A 22362-nucleotide genomic window follows, 5' to 3' on the forward strand; every position below is an offset into this window, starting at 1 on the left:
TGGCTACTTCCCATCCTCGCAGTGAAAACTATGCACGCACTCTGTCACAGTACGGCTAATCACGGTTGGTTCCGCTCCTACTGGAATAGAATCACTCTTTTGCGTCTGTCACTAACGCCAGCAGGTTAAAGTTTGAAGCACGTCACAGTCATTCAATCCCGGAATCCTACTCGGAATACCACAGACAAGGTTTAGACTTTCCGGATTCTCATGAATGCCGCCATCATCCGGCTTATACCACGAAGATTCTGTTGGGGAATCTAAGAGATATTCATTCAATCTGATGTAGAACGGAGGTGGTTGTCAGGCACACGTCCATGGGTTGAGGAAGGTGATGAGTGTCACGGATCATCACCTTCTCCACAGTTAAGCGCGAATAAACATCTTAGATAAGAACAAGCGTGTTTGAATGGAAAACAAAGGAATTGTATTAAATCATCGAGACGCTGCAGAGCTCCTCACCCCAACAATGGAGTTTAGAGACTCATGCCGTCACAAAGTATGTAATTCAGATCTGAAAATGTCATGTGGTACAAGAAATGTCTGTAAAAGTTGTTTAAATAGTAAACTAGTACCTAGGTTTACAGGAAATGAATAAACTAAGATAATTGGTGCAGAAATCCACTTCTGGGGCCCACTTGGTGTGTGCTGGGGCTGAGACTAAAGCTTTTCACGTGTGGAGGCCTTTCTTGGCGTCAAACTTCAGGTTGTGACGTGTTTTGGGCGTCCAACTCCGGATAATGACGTTTTTCTGGCGTTTAACTCCAGACAGCAGCATGAACTTGGCGTTTAACGCCAAGTTACGTCGTCTATCCTCGCTCAAAGTATGGACTATTATATATTGCTGGAAGCCCTGGATGTCTACTTTCCAACGCCGTTGAGAGCGCGCCATTTGGACTCCTGTAGCTCCAGAAAATCCATTTCGAGTGCAGGGAGGTCAGGATCCAACAGCATCAGCAGTCCTTTTTCAGCCTAAGTCAGATTTTTGCTCAGCTCCCTCAATTTCAGTCAGAAAATACCTGAAATCACAGAAAAACACACAAACTCATAGTAAAGTCCAGAAATATGATTTTGCCTAAAAACTAATATTATTCTACTAAAAACTAACTAAAACATGCTAAAATCTACATGAAATTACCCCAAAAAGCGTACAAAATATCCGCTCATCACAACACCAAACTTAAACTGTTGCTTGTCCTCAAGCAACTAGATGAATAAAGTAGTTCTAATAGAGATAAAGAAACAATAATATTCTCGAGTTCTAAATGAGGCTCAGATTCTTATTAGATGAGCGGGGCTTGTAGCTTTTTGTCTCTGAACAGTTTTGGCATCTCCCTGTATCTTTAAATTTTCAGAATGATTGGCATCCTTAGGAACTCGGAATTCAGATAGTATTGTTGATTCTCCTAGTGTAGTATGTTGATTCTTGAACACAGTCATTTTATGAGTCTTGGCTGTGGCCTAAGCTCTTTGTCTTCCAGTATTACACCAGATACACAAATGCCACAGACACATAACTGGGTGAACCTTTTCAGATTGTGACTCAGCTTTGCTAAAGTCCCCAGTTAGTGGTGTCCAGAGCTCTTAAGCACACTCTTTAGCTTTGGATCACGACTTTAACCACTCAGTCTCAAGCTTTTCACTTGGACCTTCATGACACAAGCACATGGTTAGGGACAGCTTGGTTTAGCCGCTTAGGCCTGGATTTTATTTCCTTGGGCCCTCCTATCCATTGATGCTCAAAGCCTTGGATCCTTTTTACTCTTGGCTAGTGCTCATGGCTTGTGAATATTGTTTTTTTTTTTTTTTTTGAACTGCTTTTTCTTGCTTCAAGAATCAATTTCATGATTTTTCAGATCATCAACAATATTTTTCGTGTTCCTCATCCTTTCAGGAGCCAATATTCATCAATTCAAAGTACATATATGCCTGTTCAAGCATTCATTCAGAGAAAAAAGTATGCACCACATATAATTAATTATAAATTTATTATTAAGAACTCGAAAAATATAATTACTTCTTTATTCTAAAGAATCTACTACTTTATTCATGCCTAATGATGATGAGAAAAATAAATTATAGCTTAATTGAAATAAAATCAAAATAGACATCCTAATTATGCTAAATATCTTCTAAGGTCAATTTCTAAAAGAATAATCTCTACTAAGTTGGAACAGAGAAATTGGAACTCAGCAACCTGTTGTTTTGAGGAGTGGATGCTCCTCTGACTCTTTGGGGTGTGGTTCAAGGATTAATTTTTGGCGCTTCAGTTCCTTAGATCACGCCCTTGCTCCTCTTGTTCCTTGAGCAGTTTGCAGATCATGCTACCTTGATTATTCTGTTCTTCCTTTATTTGATCCATAGCTTCTTGCAATCTGGAAACAGAAGCCTCAAGTTGTTCCCAATATTCATATTGGGGCAGTTCTGGGAGGGCTTCTTGTGCTCTCCTTCTGACAGGATCCTCTTGTTGCTGTTGCCTGACCATTGATATTCCAGTAATGGGCTTTTCAATTGGGATATATTCAGTTATTCCCATCTTTACTCCAGCCTCTTTGCAAAGCATAGAAACTAGGCTTGGATAAGCCAATTTGGCGTCCTTAGAATTCCTGTTTGCTATTTTATATAGCTCACAGGAGATCAGCTGATGGACTTCCACTTCTTTTCCCAACATGATGCAGTGAATCATGACAGCTCTTTTGATGGTAACTTCAGAATGGTTGCTGGTGGGCAAGATGGAACGACAAATAAAGTCCAGCCAGCCTCTGGCTACTGGTTTTAGATCTTCTCTTTTGAGTTGGACTGGGATGCCAGTTGTACTGGTAGTCCATTTGGCTCCAGGGATGCATATGTCCTCCAGAACCTTATCCAGCCCTTTATTGACCCTTATCATTCTCCTATTAAAGGAGTCTGGGTCATCTTTCAGTTGAGGGATCTTGAATACCTCCCTGATCCTGTCAGAATGGGTATGAATGATTTTTCCTCTGACCACTATCTTATGGTCAAAGATAGCAGCTCCAATGATTCTTTGCCTTTCTGTCTGCCATAGATTAGCATAGAATTCTTGAACCATATTCTTCCCCACTTTCTTTTCAGGATTGGCCAGAATTTCCCAATTTCTGTTCCGAATTTGCTCTTGGATTTCCGGATATTCATCTTCTTTCAGATCAAATCTGACTTCCGGGATCACTGATCTGTGACTCATTATCTTGTAGTAATGGTCTGAATGTTCTTTAGTTAAGAACTTCCCTTGGTTCCAAAGTGGCTTTGGAACGCTTTCTTTCTTTCCTCTTGGGGTGGTTTGTTTCCCTTTAGGGGCCATGATCAAGAGACACAATAGTTTTTGTGATCACGGGAAAACACACCAAACTTAGAGCTTTGCTTGTCCTCAAGCAAAAGAGAGGAAAGAAGAGGGATAGGAGGAGAGCAATGTGGAATGGTGATGATGAGGAGGGCGCCGAACACAAGATATAGGGAGGGGGGGTGGGTAATTTTCGAAAAAAAATAAGAAAGAGATAAGATAAAAGATATAATTTTAAAAGATATGATCAGAAAAAGATATAATTTTAAAAAGGAAAAGATATAAATCAAAATTTAAAAGATATAATTGAATTTTTAATTTTGAAAAGGATTTTTTTAAAAGGAGTTAAAGATGTGTTGGAAACAAATTTGAAAAGCTGATGGCTTAAATTGAAAAGCCATTTGTTCTTTTGGGTTAAGATAAATCTAAAAAATTTGCAATCATTGGATTTTAGAAATTAGGATAAAAACTTTTGGAATTGAAAGTGATAATTTAAAATATGTTTATGCAAGAAATCATGAATTGAAACATAAAAATTTTGAAAAAATGCAAAGAAAAATGAAATTGTACCTCCTCCCACCATCCTGGCGTTAAACGCCCACATGGTGCATGGTTTGGGCGTTTAACGCCCAGATGTTGCTTCTCCTGGGCGTTCAACGCCCATGTGATGCTTCTTCCTGGCGTTTAACGCCAGGAGGTCCTTCTTTACTGGGCGTTTTTCTAAACGCCCAGAATGCTAGCAGATTGGCGTTAAACGCCCAGAAGGTGCATCTTTCTGGCATTTAACGCCAGAAGATGCTTCTTCTTGGCGTTTAACGCCCAGAAGGCTACCCTTACTGGCGTTAAACGCCCAGTGGGTGCTTCTTTTGGGCGTTTAACGCCCAAAGTATTTCTTACTGGCTTTTTCATGCCAGTGAGCTTCCAAATTTCTCTGTAACTCTTGGGACTTCAATCAATTACTAATTCACCTTTGAAGATACTTGGACTCAAACCTGTAAAGAAAAGAAAATTTATTTAATCAGTAGATAAACTTTGTAAATGGCTGGGTTGCCTCCCAGCAAGCGCTTCTTTAATGTCATTAGCTGGACTGACACTGATATTCAATGTAATCTCAGTCTTGAGCATTCTTGCTCGAAATTATCTTCAAGATAGTGTTTAACTCTTTGTCCATTGACAATGAACTTTTTGTTAGAGTCACTATCCTGAAGTTCTATGTATCCATATGGTGATACACTTGTGATTACATATGGACCTTTCCACCGGGATTTTAATTTCCCAGGGAATAATTTGAGCCTTGAATTAAATAGCAGAACTTTCTGTCCTGGCTCAAAGACTCTGGATGACAATTTCTTATCATGCCATCTTTTTGCTTTCTCTTTGTAAATTTTTGCATTTTCGAAAGCATTGAGTCTAAATTCCTCTAGCTCATTTAACTGGAGTAGTCGTTTTTCTCCAGCTAACTTGGCATCAAGATTCAGGAATCTGGTTGCCCAATAGGCTTTGTGTTCCAGTTCCACTGGCAAGTGACATGCCTTTCCATACACAAGCTGGTATGGAGAGGTCCCTATAGGGGTCTTGAATGCTGTTCTATATGCCCACAGAGCATCATCCAAGCTTCTTGCCCAATCCTTTCTACGGTTAATTACAGTCCGTTCCAGGATTCTTTTAAGTTCTCTATTTGAGACTTCAGCTTGCCCATTAGTTTGTGGGTGATATGGAGTAGCCACCCTGTGGTTGACTCCATAACGTACTAGAGCAGAGTAGAGCTGCTTATTACAGAAATGAGTACCCCCATCACTGATTAACACTCTAGGGATACCAAATCTGCTGAAGATATGTTTCTGGAGGAATTTTAACACTGTTTTAGTGTCATTAGTGGGTGTTGCTATAGCTTCCACCCATTTGGATACATAATCCACTGCCACCAGAATATAGGTGTTTGAGTATGATGGTGGGAAAGGTCCCATGAAGTCAATGCCCCATACATCAAACAACTCAATTTCCAAGATTCCTTGTTGAGGCATAGCATAACTGTGAGGCAGGTTGCCTGATCTCTGGCAACTATCACAGTTAAGTACAAATGCTCGGGAATCTTTATAGAGAGTAGGCCAGTAGAAGCCACTCTGGAGGACTCTTGTGGCTGTTCGTTCACTTCCAAAATGTCCTCCATACTGTGATCCATGGCAATGCCAGAGGATCTTCTGTGCTTCTTCTTTAGGCACACATCTACGGATTACTCCGTCTGCACATCTCTTAAAGAGATATGGTTCATCCCAAAGATAGTACTTTGCATCTGTGATTAATTTCTTTGATTGCACCTTACTGTACTCTTTGGGTATGAATCTTACTGCTTTGTAGTTTGCAATGTCTGCAAACCATGGCACTTCCTGGACGGCTAGTAATTGCTCATCCGGAAAGGTTTCAGAAATTTCAGTGAGAGGGGTGGATGCCCCTTCCACTGGTTCTATTCGGGACAGGTGATCTGCTACTTGATTTTCTGTCCCTTTTCTGTCTCTTATTTCTATATCAAACTCTTGCAGAAGCAACACCCATCTAATGAGTCTGGGTTTTGAATCCTGCTTTGTGAGTAGATATTTAAGAGCAGCATGATCAGTGTACACAATCACTTTTGATCCTACTAAGTAGGATCTGAACTTGTCAATGGCGTAAACCACTGCAAGTAGCTCTTTTTCTGTGGTTGTGTAATTCTTCTGTGCATCATTTAGCACACGGCTGGCATAGTAAATGACATGCAGAAGCTTGTCATGCCTTTGTCCCAACACTGCACCAATGGCATGGTCACTGGCATCACACATCAGTTCAAATGGTAATGTCCAGTCTGGTGCAGAGATGATTGGTGCTGTAACCAATTTAGCCTTTAGAGTCTCAAATGCCTGCAGACACTCTTCATCAAAGATGAATGGCGTGTCTGCAGCTAGCAAGTTGCTCAGAGGTTTGGCGATTTTTGAAAAATCCTTTATAAACCTCCTATAGAACCCTGCATGTCCCAGAAAGCTTCTGATTGCCTTAACATTAGCGGGTGGTGGTAATTTTTCAATTACTTCTACCTTAGCTTGGTCCACCTCTATCCCCTTGTTCGAAATTTTGTGCCCAAGGACAATTCCTTCAGTCACCATAAAGTGACATTTTTCCCAGTTTAAAACCAGGTTAGTCTCTTGGCATCTTTTCAGAACAAGTGCTAAATGGTTAAGGCAGGAGCTGAATGAGTCTCCAAATACTGAAAAGTCATCCATGAAGACTTCCAGAAATTTTTCCACCATATCAGAGAAAATTGAGAGCATGCACCTCTGAAAGGTTGCAGGTGCATTGCACAGGCCAAATGGCATCCTTCTGTATGCAAATACTCCAGATGGACATGTGAAGGCCGTTTTCTCCTGATCCTGGGGATCTACTGCAATTTGATTGTAACCTGAATATCCATCCAGGAAGCAGTAGTATTCATGACCTGCTAGTCTTTCTAGCATCTGGTCTATGAATGGTAAAGGAAAATGATCCTTTCTGGTGGCTGTGTTGAGTCTTCTGTAATCAATGCACATGCGCCACTCTGTAACTGTTCTTGTAGGAACCAGTTCATTTTTTTCATTATGAACCACTGTCATGCCACCCTTCTTAGGGACAACTTGGACAGGGCTCACCCAGGGGCTGTCAGAAATAGGATAAATGATCCCAGCCTCTAGTAATTTAGTGACCTCTTTTTGCACCACTTCTTTCATAGCTGGGTTCAGCCGCCTTTGTGGTTGAACCACTGGCTTGGCGTCATCTTCCAACAAGATTTTGTGCATGCATCTGGCTGGGCTAATGCCCTTAAGATCACTAATGGACCACCCAAGAGCTGTCTTGTGTGTCCTTAGCACTTGAATTAGTGCTTCCTCTTCCTGTGGCTCTAAGGTAGAGCTTATAATTACAGGAAAGGTTTCACCTTCTCCCAGAAATGCATATTTCAGGGATGGTGGTAATGGTTTGAGCTCGGGTTTTGGAGGTTTCTCCTCTTCTTGAGGGATTTTCAGAGGTTCTATTATCTTCTCTGATTCCTCCAAATCAGGCTGAACATCTTTAAAGATGTCCTCCAGCTCTGATTCGAGACTCTCAGCCATGTTGACCTCTCTTACCAGAGAATCAATGAGATCAACACTCATGCAGTCATTTGGGGTGTCTGGATGTTGCATGGCTTTAAGAACATTCAACTTGAACTCTTCCTCATTGACTCTCAAGGTTACTTCCCCTTTTTGGACATCAATGAGGGTTCGGCCAGTTGCTAGGAAAGGTCTTCCTAGAATGAGAGTTGCACTCTTGTGCTCCTCCATTTCCAGCACCACAAAGTCAGTAGGAAAGGCAAATGGCCCAACCTTGACAATCATATCTTCAATCACGCCTGATGGGTATTTAATGGAGCCATCAGCAAGTTGAAGACATATCCTGGTTGGTTTGATTTCTTCAGTCAAACCAAGCTTTCTGATAGTAGATGCAGGTATTAGGTTGATACTTGCCCCAAGATCGCATAAAGCTTGCTTGGTACAAATACCTTCTAATGTGCATGGTATCATAAAGCTCCCAGGATCTTTAAGCTTCTCAGGTAAGCTTTTCAGAATGACTGCACTGCATTCTTCAGTGAGGTAAACTTTTTCAGTTTCCCTCCAATCCTTCTTATGACTTAAGATCTCTTTCATGAACTTAGCATAAGAGGGTATTTGCTCAAGTGCTTCTGCAAACGGAATCTTTATTTCAAGAGTCCTGAGATAGTCTGCAAAGCGGGCAAATTGCTTATCCTGTTCCGCTTGGCGGAGTTTTTGAGGATAAGGCATTTTGGCTTTGTATTCCTCAACCTTAGTTGCTGCAGTTTTATTATCTACAGAAGTGGGTTGGGAAGCCTTTTTAGAAAGGTCAGCACTTGTATGTGACTGATTCCCTACTGGCATTTGAATGCTAGTGGTGGGAGCTGGAGTGGCGTCAAACGCTACTTCCTTGTTTGTTACTGGCGTTTGAACGCCAGAACCATGCTCCTTTTGGGCGTTCAACGCCAGATCCATGCTTGTTTCTGGCGTTGAACGCCAGGAATAAGCATGGTTTGGGCGTTCAGCGCCAGTTTTATCCCTTTCTGGGCTCTGCTTGTCCTCAGAGGGATTTTTAGTAGCCATTTGTTCATCTCCTGTCTTCTTGCTACTTTGAAGTGAGGTATTTAATGTTTTCCCACTTCTTAATTGAACTGCTTGACATTCTTCTGTTATTTGTCTTGACAGTTGCTTTTCTGTTTGCTTTAATTGTACTTCCATGTTCCTGTTAGCCATTCTTGTTTCCTGTAATATTTCCTTGAATTCGGCTAGCTGCTGATTTAGAAAATCTAATTGCTGATTGAATTTATTAGCCTGATCCACCGGACTGAGTTCTGCAGTTACTGTTTTAGCTTCTTCTTTCACGGAAGATTCACTGTTCAGATACAGATGCTGATTTCTGGCAACTGTATCAATAAGCTCTTGAGCTTCTTCAATTGTTTTTCTCATGTGTATAGATCCACCAGCTGAGTGGTCTAGAGAAATCTGAGCTTTTTCTGTAAGCCCATAGTAAAAGATGTCTAATTGCACCCATTCTGAAAACATTTCAGAGGGACATTTTCTTAGCATCTCTCTGTATCTCTCCCAGGCATCATAAAGGGACTCATTATCTCCTTGTTTGAAGCCTTGGATGCTTAGTCTTAGCTGTGTCATCCGTTTGGGAGGGAAATAGTGATTCAGGAATTTTTCTGACAGCTGTTTCCATGTTTTTATGCTGTTCTTAGGCTGGTTATTTAACCACCTCTTAGCTTGATCTTTTACAGCAAATGGAAACAGTAGTAATCTGTAGACATCCTGATTCACTTCCTTATCATGTACTGTATCAGCAATTTGCAGAAATTGTGCCAGAAACTCTGTAGGTTCTTCATGTGGAAGACCAGAATACTGGCAGTTTTGCTGCACCATGATAATGAGCTGAGGATTCAGCTCAAAGCTACTAACTCCAATGGAAGGTATACAGATACTACTCCCATATGAAGCAGTAGTGGGGTTAGCATATGACCCCAGAGTCCTCTTGGACTGTTCACTCATACTTACTTCCATAATGGAATACAAGTTGAGAATTTATAGTTTGGAATGTAGTAATAAAAAATGGAATAAATACCAAAAGAAGTTAAAAATATATATATATATATATATATATATATATATATATTTTAAATAAAATAAAAACGAAATAAATAAAAGAAAGTGGAAATATTTTGAAATTGAAAATTGAATTTTTATAAAAGATTTTCGAAAAAAAATTGTTCAAAATTAGTTAGAAAAATAAAAATTTTTTGAATTTTGAATTTTATGATGAAAGAGAAAAACACACAAAAGACACAAGACTTAAAATTTTTAGATCTAATGCTCCTTAATTTTCGAAAATTTTTGGAGGGAAAACACCAAGGAACACCAAACTTAAAAATTTTAAGATCAAGGCACAAGAAAAACTCAAGAACACTTTGAAGATTCACAAGAACACCAAGAACACAAGGAAGAACACCAAACTTAAAATTTTTAGAAAACCAAAATAAATTTTCGAAAATTATAAAAATTAACAATAAAACACCAAACTTGGAGTTTGGCACAAGATTAAATCAAGAAAAATTATTTTTGAAAAAGATTTTCAAAAGTACTGGTGCTCCCTTATCAAGAATATAAGCCAATTGGGAATAAATATGACACTTGATGCAGATGTTCTTGAAAAGAAACTATCCTATCAAAATTTAATGACTCTATAACAATAAAAATAAAAATAAAAATAAAAATAAATTATTCCTAATCTAAGAAATAAAATAAACCTTCAATTGTCCAAACTCAATAATCCCCGGCAACGGCGCCAAAAACTTGGTGGACGAAATTGTGATCTTTAATTAATGGCTCCTTGGCATGTGCCAAGGAGAACTAATTTAACTAACTGATTACTTGCTCAGAGCACAATTCCGTTCAACTAACCAGCAAGTGTACTGGGTCGTCCAAGTAATACCTTACGTGAGTAAGGGTCGAATCCACAGAGATTATTGGTTTGAAGCAATCAATATTTATTTTATTAGTCTTAGTCAGGATATCAATAGGATTATTTGGATTTATTTGTAAAAAGCCAAACTGCAAATTTCATAAAATTGTAAGTTAAAATAATAGAGTTACTTGATTTTCAGTACTGGGGAATATGTTGGAGTTTTGGAGATGCTTTGCCCTCTGACTTCAACTCTTCCTTGAAATCCTCTTCTCACACGCAGGTTCCTTCCATGGCAAGCTCTATGTAGGGTGTCACCGTTGTCAATGGCTACTTCCCATCCTCGCAGTGAAAACTATGCACGCACTCTGTCACAGTACGGCTAATCACCGGTTGGTTCCCGCTCCTACTGGAATAGAATCACTCTTTTGCGTCTGTCACTAACGCCCAGCAGGTTAAAGTTTGAAGCACGTCACAGTCATTCAATCCCGGAATCCTACTCGGAATACCACAGACAAGGTTTAGACTTTCCGGATTCTCATGAATGCCGCCATCAATCCGGCTTATACCACGAAGATTCTGTTGGGGAATCTAAGAGATATTCATTCAATCTGATGTAGAACGGAGGTGGTTGTCAGGCACACGTCCATGGGTTGAGGAAGGTGATGAGTGTCACGGATCATCACCTTCTCCACAGTTAAGCGCGAATAAACATCTTAGATAAGAACAAACGTGTTTGAATGGAAAACAAAGGAATTGTATTAAATCATCGAGACGCTGCAGAGCTCCTCACCCCAACAATGGAGTTTAGAGACTCATGCCGTCACAAAGTATGTAATTCAGATCTGAAAATGTCATGTGGTACAAGAAATGTCTGTAAAAGTTGTTTAAATAGTAAACTAGTACCCTAGGTTTACAGGAAATGAATAAACTAAGATAATTGGTGCAGAAATCCACTTCTGGGGCCCACTTGGTGTGTGCTGGGGCTGAGACTAAAGCTTTTCACGTGTGGAGGCCTTTCTTGGCGTCAAACTTCAGGTTGTGACGTGTTTTGGGCGTCCAACTCCGGATAATGACGTTTTTCTGGCGTTTAACTCCAGACAGCAGCATGAACTTGGCGTTTAACGCCAAGTTACGTCGTCTATCCTCGCTCAACGTATGGACTATTATATATTGCTGGAAAGCCCTGGATGTCTACTTTCCAACGCCGTTGAGAGCGCGCCATTTGGACTCCTGTAGCTCCAGAAAATCCATTTCGAGTGCAGGGAGGTCAGGATCCAACAACATCAGCAGTCCTTTTTCAGCCTAAGTCAGATTTTTGCTCAGCTCCCTCAATTTCAGTCAGAAAATACCTGAAATCACAGAAAAACACACAAACTCATAGTAAAGTCCAGAAATATGATTTTTGCCTAAAAACTAATATTATTCTACTAAAAACTAACTAAAACATGCTAAAATCTACATGAAATTACCCCCAAAAAGCGTACAAAATATCTGCTCATCAGTCAACTAAATAGCAAACAAGTTAAGAAGCACCTAAAATAATGCAGAAGATATGCAACGGATGAGTAAAAAGATTGTAACACCAATGTAAAACAGCAAATATAGAAAAGAAAGGGAGAAGAGAAGAAAGAAGAGAGTAAAGAGAGAAGAAGAAAAGGAATGAATAAGATGAAGAATAGAGATAATAGAAGAAAGTAAAGAACGAAAAAGAAAGAATTAAGAAGGGGGACAGAAAAAGATTAAGAAAAGATAAGATAGTTGGCGCTGGGATGGATAGGCTGTGCGGCGTAGGGGACGCAGACGCGTGGGGCACGCGGTTGCGTGGATAGCGCTTTGAGGAAGTGACGCGAACGCATGTGGCACACAAACGCGTGACTCTATTTGTGCTAGTCGCGCGAGTGCAGCCTCGCGTTCGCGCAACTCTTTGTTTAAATGCATTTTGCCAAAAATCTGGGTGACGCGGTCGTGTAGGGGACGCGATCGCGTGGATGGCCTATTTTGAAAAATGACGCGGATGCGTGGGGCACGCGTTCGCGTGGTGGGGCTTGTGCTTCTAGCACGAGTCCAGCCCAATTCTAGCACAACTTTCGGCCACACACCCTTTTTACGTCGATTTCAGGGCACGCGTTCGCGTGGGTGACACGGACGCGTGGGAGGCATTTTTCCCACATGACGCGGACGCGTCAGCAACGCGGTCGCATGGATCAATTTATGCCAAAGGCACGCCTCCAGCCACACTTTCGCGTGACTCTCTGTTCAATTTATTTTCTTCCTAATGCACCTATGACGCGGACGCGTCGGCGACGCTGTCGCGTCGCGTGCGAAATATTTTTTTTAATTTTTATTATTTTTTCTATAATGCAGTATGCAGAATGCAATGCGTAATATGAATGCTATGCATGATTCCAGGTTCAATAAAAATTCAAAAACAGACAAAACAAACTAGAATTAAAACTGAAAAAGGAACGATCATACCATGGTGGGTTATCTCCCACCCAGCACTTTTAGTTAAAGTCCTTAAGATGGACATTTGATGAGCTTCCTGCTATGGTGGCTTGTGCTTGAATTCGTCCAGAAATCTCCACCAGTGTTTGGAATGCCAGCATCCTCTGGGGTCCCAAACAAGGTACGTAAAGCCCTTAGGTGAGTTCAAACAGGCTTGCAGGCTCCCGGAATGTTGAATGTCAGAATAGACTCCAGGATCCCAAACTTTTCTTCTACACCCGTCTTTGTCTTGATCTACATCTTTCCAGCCGGGTGATAAGTAATTTGAATTCTCACTGCAATGACCAAACAGCTTCCGAGAACCTTCCAATTGAGCTTGACACCAATTCCTGCACCTCAAATTGAAGTGCAAAACCTCATTGAATCTTGCATACCAGCGTTGAGTGCGAGTCATTTCCCTTTTACTCTCAAAGCCACAAAGAGCTCTAAGCTGGCCATCTGTTTCAAGTAAACCATATTCAAGTGGAAAAGTAAAGATCAAAGCTAAGGGTTTTTGGTGCACGAAATTGCAATCACACTTTCGCAATCCCGCACAACTAACCAGCAAGTGCACTGGGTCGTCCAAGTAATACCTTACGTGAGTAAGGGTCGATCCCACGGAGATTGTCAGCTTGAAGCAAGCTATGGTTATCTTGTAACTCTTTGTCAGGATATCAATAATTATCAGGGTTGATTGTAAAAAGCAAAAGAACATGAAATAAGTGCTTGTTTTGCAGTAATGGGGAACAGGTTGAGGTTTTGGAGATGCTCTATCTTCTGAACCTCTACTTTCCTACTGTCTTCTTCTTCAAGCACGCAAGGCTCCTTCCATGGCAAGCTATATGTAGGGTTTCACCGTTGTCAATGGCTACCTCCCATCCTCTCAGTGAAAATGTTCAACGCACCCTGTCACGGCACGTCTATTCATCTGTCGGTTCTCAATCAGGTTGGAATAGAATCCAGTGATCTTTTTGCGTCTGTCACTAACGCCCAGCCTTCAGGAGTTTGAAGCTCGTCACAGTCATTCAACCATTGAATCCTACTCAGAATACCACAGACAAGGTTTAGACCTTCCGGATTCTCTTGAATGCCGCCATCAATTCTAGCTTATACCATGAAGATTCTGATTAAGGAATCCAAGAGATATCTACTCAATCTAAGGTAGAACAGAGGTAGTTGTCAGGCACACGTTCATAGTTGAGAATGATGATGAGTGTCACGGATCATCACATTCATCAGGTTTAAGAACAAGTGATATCTTAGAATGGAAGCAAGCATGATTGAATGAAAAACAGTAGTAATTGCATTAATCCATCAAGACACAGCAGAGCTCCTCACCCCTAACCATGGGGTTTAGAGACTCATGCTGTAGAAGATACAATGAGAAACGTGTAATGTTTCATGAGGTACAGATACAATGTCAAAAGATCCTATTAATAGTGAAATAGTAACCTAGGATATACAGAAATGAGTAAATGACGTAAAAATCCACTTCCGGGGTCCACTTGGTGTGTGCTTGGGCTGAGCATTGAAGCTTTTATGTGTAGAGACTTTTTCTGGAGTTAAACGCTAGCTTTTATGCCAGTTTGGGCGTTTAACTCCAATTCTTATGCCAGTTCCGGCGTTAAACGCCGGGAATTCTAATGCTGATTTGCAACGCCGGTTTGGGCCATCAAATCTCGGGAAAAGTATGGACTATTATACATTGCTGGAAAGCTCAGAATGTCTACTTTCCAACGCCGTTGAGAGCGTGCCGATTGGGCTTCTGTAGCTCCAGAAAATCCACATCGAGTGCAGGGAGGTCAGAATCCAACAGCATCTGCAGTCCTTTTCAGCCTCTGAATCAGATTTTTGCTCAGGACCCTCAATTTCAGCCAGAAAATACCTGAAATCACAGAAAAACACACAAACTCATAGTAAAGTCCAGAAAAGTGAATTTTAACTAAAAACTAATAAAAATATAATAAAAACTAACTAAAATATACTAAAAGCATACTAAAAACAATGCCAAAAAGCGTATAAATTATCCGCTCATCACAACACCAAACTTAAATTGTTGCTTGTCCCCAAGCAACTGAAAATCAAATAGGATAAAAAGAAGAGAACATACTATAGATTCCAAAATATCAATGAAACTTAGCTCCAATTAGATGAGCGGGACTAGTAGCTTTTTGCTTCTGAACAGTTTTGGCATCTCACTTTATCCTTTGACGTTTAGAATGATTGGCATCTATAGGAACTCAGAATTCAGATAGTGTTATTGATTCTCCTAGTTAAGTATGATGATTCTTGAACATAGCTACTTTATGAGTCTTGGCTGTGGCCCAAAGCACTCTGTCTTCCAGTATTACCACTGGATACATACATGCCACAGACACATAACTGGGTGAACCTTTTTAGATTGTGACTCAGCTTTGCTAGAGTCCCCAATTAGAGGTGTCCAGGGTTCTTAAGCACACTCTTTTTGCCTTGGATCACTTTTTATTTCTACCCTTTCCTTTTGGTTTAAAGGGATATTGGCTTTTTCTACTTGCTTTTTCTTCTTCTCTTCTCTTTTTTTTTAGTTTCAATTTTTTTTTTTTGCTTTTTCTTGCTTCAAGAATCAATTTGATGATTTTTTTAGATCCTCAATAACATTTCTCCTTTTCCATCATTCTTTCAAGAGCCAACAAATTTAACATTCTTTAAACAACAAATTCAAAAGACATATGCACTGTTCAAGCATTCATTCAGAAAACAAAATGTATTGTCACCACATCAAACTAATTCAACTAGTTTCAGAGATAAATTCAAAATCCTGTACTTCTTGTTCTTTTGTAATAAAAACATTTTTCATTTAAGAAAGGTGATGGATTCATAGGACATTCATAGCTTTAAGGCATAGACACTAAGATACTAATAATCATGTAATAAGACACAAACATAGATAAACATAAGCATAAAAATTCGAAAAATAGAAAATAAAGAACAAGGAGATTAAAGAACGGGTCCACCTTAGTGATGGCGGCTTGTTCTTCCTCTTGAAGATCTTATGGAGTGCTTGAGCTCCTCAATGTCTCTTCCTTGCCTTTGTTGCTCCTCTCTCATGATTCTATGATCTTCTTTAATTTCATGGAGGAGGATGGAATGTTCTTGGTGCTCCACCCTTAATTGTCCCATGTTGGAACTCAATTCTCATAGGGAGGTGTTGATTTGCTCCCAATAGTTTTGTGGAGGAAAGTGCATCCCTTGAGATGAATCTCTCCATCTCCCATGGCTCGGAGGTGGAAGCTTTTGCCTTCCCTTTCCTCTTTCTAGAGGTTTCTCCGGCCTTAGGTGCCATAAATGGTTATGGAGAAACAAAAAGCAACGCTTTTACCACACCAAACTTAGAAAGTTTGCTCGTCCTCGAGCAAAAGAATAAAGAAGAGAGAGAGTGGTGGGGTAGGTGGGGATCCTGTGGGATCCACAGATCCTGAGGTGTCAAGGATAATTCATCCCTGCACCAAGTGGCGAGCAAAAATGCTCCTTATGCCAATTCTGGTGTTAAACGCCGGGCTGGTGCCCATTTCTGGCGTTTAACGCCAGCTTGGTGCCCATTCCTGACATTTAACGCCAGTCTGGTGCCCCTTTCTGGCGTTAAACGCCCAGAATAGTGCCAGACTGGGCGTTAAACGCCCATCTGCTAGCCTCACTGGCGTTTAAACGCCAGCAAGTTCTCCTCCAGGGTGTGCTGTTTTTCTTTCTATTTTTCTTTCTGTTTTTGCTTTTTCAATTGATTTTGTGACTTTTCATGATCATCAACCTATAGAAAACATAAAATAACAAAGGAAAATAGATAAAATATCACATTGGGTTGCCTCCCAACAAGCGCTTCTTTAATGTCAGTAGCTTGACAGTGGGCTCTCATGGAGCCTCACGGATGCTCAGAGCAATGTTGGAACCTCCCAACACCAAACTTAGAGTTTGGTTGTGACCTCCCAACACTAAACTTAGAGTTTGACTGTGGGGGCTCTGTTTGACTCTGTTTTGAGAGAAGCTCTTCATGCTTCCTCTCCATGGTTACAGAAGGAGAACCTTGAGTCTTATAGTTTGCACTGTCTGCAAGCCACGGAGCTTCCTGAATAGCAAACAATTGCTCATCCGGAAAGGTTTCAAAGATCTCAGTAGGAGGGAGGGATGCTCCTGCTACTGGTTCTATCCGGGACAGGTGATCAGCTACTTGATTCTCTGTCCCTTTTTTGTCTCTTATTTCTATATCAAACTCTTGCAGAAGCAACACCCATCTTATGAGCCTGGGTTTTGAATCCTGCTTTGTGAGTAGATATTTAAGAGTAGCATGGTCAGTGTACACAATCACTTTTGATCCTACTAAATAAGATCTGAACTTGTCAATGGCATAAACCACTGCAAGTAGCTCCTTTTCTGTGGTTGTGTAGTTCTTCTGTGCATCATTTAGAATACTGCTGCCATAATAAATGACGTGCAGAAGCTTACCATGCCTTTGTCCCAGTACTGCACCAATGGCATGGTCACTGGCATCACACATTAGTTCAAATGGTAATATCCAGTCTGGTACAGAGATGACTGGTGCTGTGACCAGCTTAGCTTTCAGAGTCTCAGACGCCTGCAGACACTCATTATCAAAAATAAATGGAGTGTCAGCAGCTAGCAGATTACTCAGAGGTTTGGCAATTTTTGAAAAATCCTTTATAAACCTTCTGTAGAATCCTGCATGCCCCAGAAAGCTTCTGATTGCCTTAACATTGGTAGGTGGTGGTAATTTTTCAATTACTTCAACTTTAGCTTGATCCACCTCTATTCCTTTGTTTGAAATTTTATGCCCAAGGACAATTCCTTCAGTCACCATAAAGTGACATTTTTCCCAGTTTAAAACTAGGTTGGTCTCTTGGCATCTTTTCAGAACAAGTGCTAGATGGTTAAGGCAGGAGCTGAATGAGTCTCCAAATACCGAAAAGTCATCCATGAAGACTTCCAGAAATTTCTCTACCATATCTGAGAAGATAGAGAGCATGCACCTCTGAAAGGTTGCAGGTGCATTGCACAGACCAAAAGGCATCCTTTTGTAGGCAAATACTCCAGAAGGACATGTAAATGCTGTTTTCTCTTGGTCTTGAGGATCTACTGCAATTTGGTTGTAACCTGAGTAGCCGTCAAAAAAGCAGTAGTATTCATGACCTGCTAGTCTCTCTAGCATCTGGTCTATGAATGGTAAAGGAAAATGATCCTTTCTGGTGACTGTATTGAGCCTTCTGTAGTCAATACACATGCGCCACCCTGTAACTGTTCTTGTAGGAACAAGTTCATTCTTTTCATTATGAACCACTGTCATGCCTCCCTTCTTAGGGACAACGTGGACAGGGCTCACCCAGGGGCTATCAGAAATAGGATAAATAATCCCAACCTCTATTAACTTAATGACCTCTTTCTGCACTACCTCCTTCATGGCTGGATTTAGCCGCCTTTGTGGTTGAACCACTGGCTTAGCATCATCCTCCAATAGGATCTTGTGCATGCATCTTGCTGGGCTAATGCCCTTAAGATCACTTATGGACCACCCAAGAGCTGTCTTGTATGTCCTTAGCACTTGAATTAGTGCTTCCTCTTCCTGTGGATTTAAAGCAGAGCTTATGATCACTGGAAAAATGTCACCTTCTCCCAGAAATGCATATTTCAAGGATGGTGGTAGTGGCTTGAGCTCGGGTTTAGGAGGCTTATCTTCTTCTTGAGGAATTTTCAGAATTTCTTTTATTTCCTTTAGTTCCTCCAGATCAGGCTGAACATCTTTAAAGATGTCATCTAGCTCTGATTCAAGACTTTCAGTCATATTGACCTCCTCCACCAAAGAGTCAATAATATCAGTGCTCATGCAGTCATTTGATGTGTCTGGATGCTGTATAGCTTTGACAACATTCAACTTGAACTCATCCTCATTGACTCTCAGGGTTAATTCCCCTTTTTGGACATCAATGAGTGTCCATCCAGTTGCTAGGAAAGGTCTTCCTAGAATGAGAGTTGCACTCTTGTGCTCCTTCATTTCCAGCACTACAAAGTCAGTGGGAAAGGCAAATGGCCCAACCTTGACAATCATGTCTTCAATTATGCCTGATGGGTATTTAATGGAGCCATCAGCAAGTTGGAGACATATCCTGGTTGGTTTGACTTCTTCAGTCAAGCCAAGCTTTCTGATAGTGGATGCAGGTATTAGGTTGATACTTGCCCCAAGATCACATAGAGCTTTCTTGGTACAAGTACCCTCTAATGTGCATGGTATCATAAAGCTTCCAGGATCTTTAAGCTTCTCTGGTAAGCTCTTTAATATGACTGCACTGCATTCTTCAGTGAGAAAAACTTTTTCAGTTTCTCTCCAATCCTTCTTATGACTTAAGATCTCTTTCATGAACTTAGCATAAGAAGGTATTTGCTCAAGTGCCTCTGCAAACGGAATCTTTATTTCAAGAGTCCTTAGATAGTCTGCAAAGCGGGCAAATTGCTTATCCTGTTCCGCTTGGCGAAGTTTCTGAGGATAAGGCATCTTAGCTTTATATTCTTCAACCTTAGTTGCTGCAGGTTTATTTCCTACAGAAGTGGTTGGAGAAGTCTGCTTAAGGGGGTTGTTATCAGCACTTGCAAGTGTCTGACCCCTTTGTGGCGTTTGAACGCCAGAAGTGGCTACCCATTGGGCGTTTAACGCCACTTTCTTACCCTTTTCTGGCGTTTGAACGCCAGAATCATTCCTCTCTGGGCTCTTACTATCCTCAGAGGGATTTTGGGTAGTTGGTTGGTCATCCTTTGTCAGTTGTTCCTTTCTTAGCTTTCTGCTGCTTTGATTTGATACATTCAATGTCTTCACACTCCTTAATTTAACAGCTTGGCATTCTTCTGTTATCTGTTTAGATAGTTGCTGTCTTGTCTGATTCAATTGTGCTTCCATATTCTTGTTAGCAATTTTAGTTTCTTGGAGCATCTCTTTAAATTCTGCTAACTATTTTGTCATCAGGTGTAATTGCTGATTTAGCTCAACCATCTGTTCTTGAGGATTAGGATCAGTGGCTACTGCCATAACTTCTTCTTTTGTAGAGAACTCATTGCTAGTGTACAAATATTGATTTCTAGCAACAGTATCTATAAGCTCTTGAGCCTCTTCAATCGTCTTCCTCATATGTATAGATCCACCAGCTGAGTGGTCTAGAGACATCTGAGCTTTTTCTGTAAGCCCATAGTAGAAGATGTCCAACTGTACCCACTCTGAAAATATTTCAGAGGGGAATTTTCTTAGCATACCTCTATACCTCTCTCAGGCATTATAAAGGGATTCATTATCCTCTTGTTTAAATCCTTGGATGTCCAGCCTTAGCTGTGTCATCCTTTTTGGAGGGTAAAATTGATTCAGGAATTTGTCTGATAACTGTTTCCATGTCTTTATGCTTGCTGTAGGTTGGTTATTCAACCACCTCTTAGCTTGATCTTTTTACAGCAAATGGAAACAGTAATAGTCTGTAGACATCCTGATCCACCTCTTTATCACGTACTGTGTCAGAAATTTGTAAGAATTGTGCCAGAAACTCAGTAGGTTCTTCTTGTGGAAGACCGAAATACTGGCAATTTTGCTGCACCATGATAATGAGTTGAGGATTTAGCTCAAAGCTGCTTGCTTTGATGGGAGGTATACAGATGCTACTCCCATATGCAGCTGTAATGGGGTTAGCATATGACCCCAGAGTCCTTCTGGACTGTTCAATTCCACTTAGGTCCATGATGGAGAAAGGGAATATGATATGAATTCAAGTAGATTATTTTTTATTATTCTTTTTTAGCCGAAAATATAAAATAAAATCAATGGAAAATAGAAAAAAAATTTGAAAACCAAAATAGAATAAAATCAAAGCAAATTGAAAACTAAATTAAAAAGATTTTGGAATTAGCAATTAAAAAGATATGATTGAAAATTTGTTTTTGAAAAAGATTTGATTTTTTTTTGAAATGAGGAGAGAGAAAAATAACAAAATGACACCAAACTTAGAATTTTAAAAAAAATCAACACAAATTTTTGAAAACCTAAAGGAAAACACAAAGAAGACACCAAACTTAGAATTTTTAAAGATCAAAAAGGGATTAAGGACATGCAAATTCGAAAATTAAAAGAAAAACAAAAGCATGCAATTGACACCAAACTTAAAATATGAAACTACACTCAAATAAAAGACTCTAAACCAACAAAAATAAAACAGTCCTAATCTAAGCAACAAGATAAACTGTCAGTTGTCCAAACTCAAACAATCCCCGGCAACGGCGCCAAAACCTTGGTGCACGAAATTGCAATCACACATTCGCAATCTCGCACAACTAACCAGCAAGTGCACTGGGTCGTCCAAGTAATACCTTACGTGAGTAAGGGTCGATCCCACGGAGATTGTCGGCTTGAAGCAAGCTATGGTTATCTTGTAACTCTTAGTCAGGATATCAATAATTATCAGGGTTGATTGTAAAAAGCAAAAGAACACGAAATAAGTACTTGTTTTGCAGTAATGGGGAACAGGTTGAGGTTTTGGAGATGCTCTATCTTCTGAACCTCTGCTTTCCTACTGTCTTCTTCTTCAAGCACGCAAGGCTCCTTCCATGGCAAGCTATATGTAGGGTTTCACCGTTGTCAATGGCTACCTCCCATCCTCTCAGTGAAAATGTTCAACGCACCCTGTCACGGCACGGCTATTCATCTGTCGGTTCTCAATCAGGTTGGAATAGAATCCAGTGATCCTTTTGCGTCTGTCACTAACACCCAGCCTTCAGGAGTTTGAAGCTCGTCACAGTCATTCAATCATTGAATCCTACTTAGAATACCACAGACAAGGTTTAGACCTTCCGGATTCTCTTGAATGCCGCCATCAATTCTAGCTTATACCACGAAGATTCTGATTAAGGAATCCAAGAGATATCTACTCAATCTAAGGTAGAACGGAGGTGGTTGTCAGGCACACGTTCATAGTTGAGAATGATGATGAGTGTCACGGATCATCACATTCATCAGGTTTAAGAACAAGTGATATCTTAGAATGGAAGCAAGCATGATTGAATGAAAAACAGTAGTAATTGCATTAATCCATCAAGACACAGCAGAGCTCCTCACCCCCAACCATGGGGTTTAGAGACTCATGCTGTAGAAGATACAATGAGAAACGTGTAATGTGTCATGAGGTACAGATACAATGTCAAAAGATCCTATTAATAGTGAAATAGTAACCTAGGGTATACAGAAATGAGTAAATGATGTAAAAATCCACTTCCGGGGTCCACTTGGTGTGTGCTTGGGCTGAGCATTGAAGCTTTTATATGTAGAGACTTTTTCTGGAGTTAAACGCCAGCTTTTATGCCAGTTTGGGCGTTTAACTCCAATTCTTATGCCAGTTCCGGCGTTAAACGCCGGGAATTCTAATGCTGATTTGCAACGCCGGTTTGGGCCATCAAATCTCGGGCAAGTATGGACTATTATCCATTGCTGGAGAGCCCAGGATGTCTACTTTCAAATGCCGTTGAGAGCGCGCCAATTCGGCTTCGATAGCTCCAGA

The sequence above is a fragment of the Arachis hypogaea genome, chromosome 6 (assembly GCF_003086295.3).
Source record: "Arachis hypogaea cultivar Tifrunner chromosome 6, arahy.Tifrunner.gnm2.J5K5, whole genome shotgun sequence".
Lineage (NCBI taxonomy): Eukaryota > Viridiplantae > Streptophyta > Magnoliopsida > Fabales > Fabaceae > Arachis > Arachis hypogaea.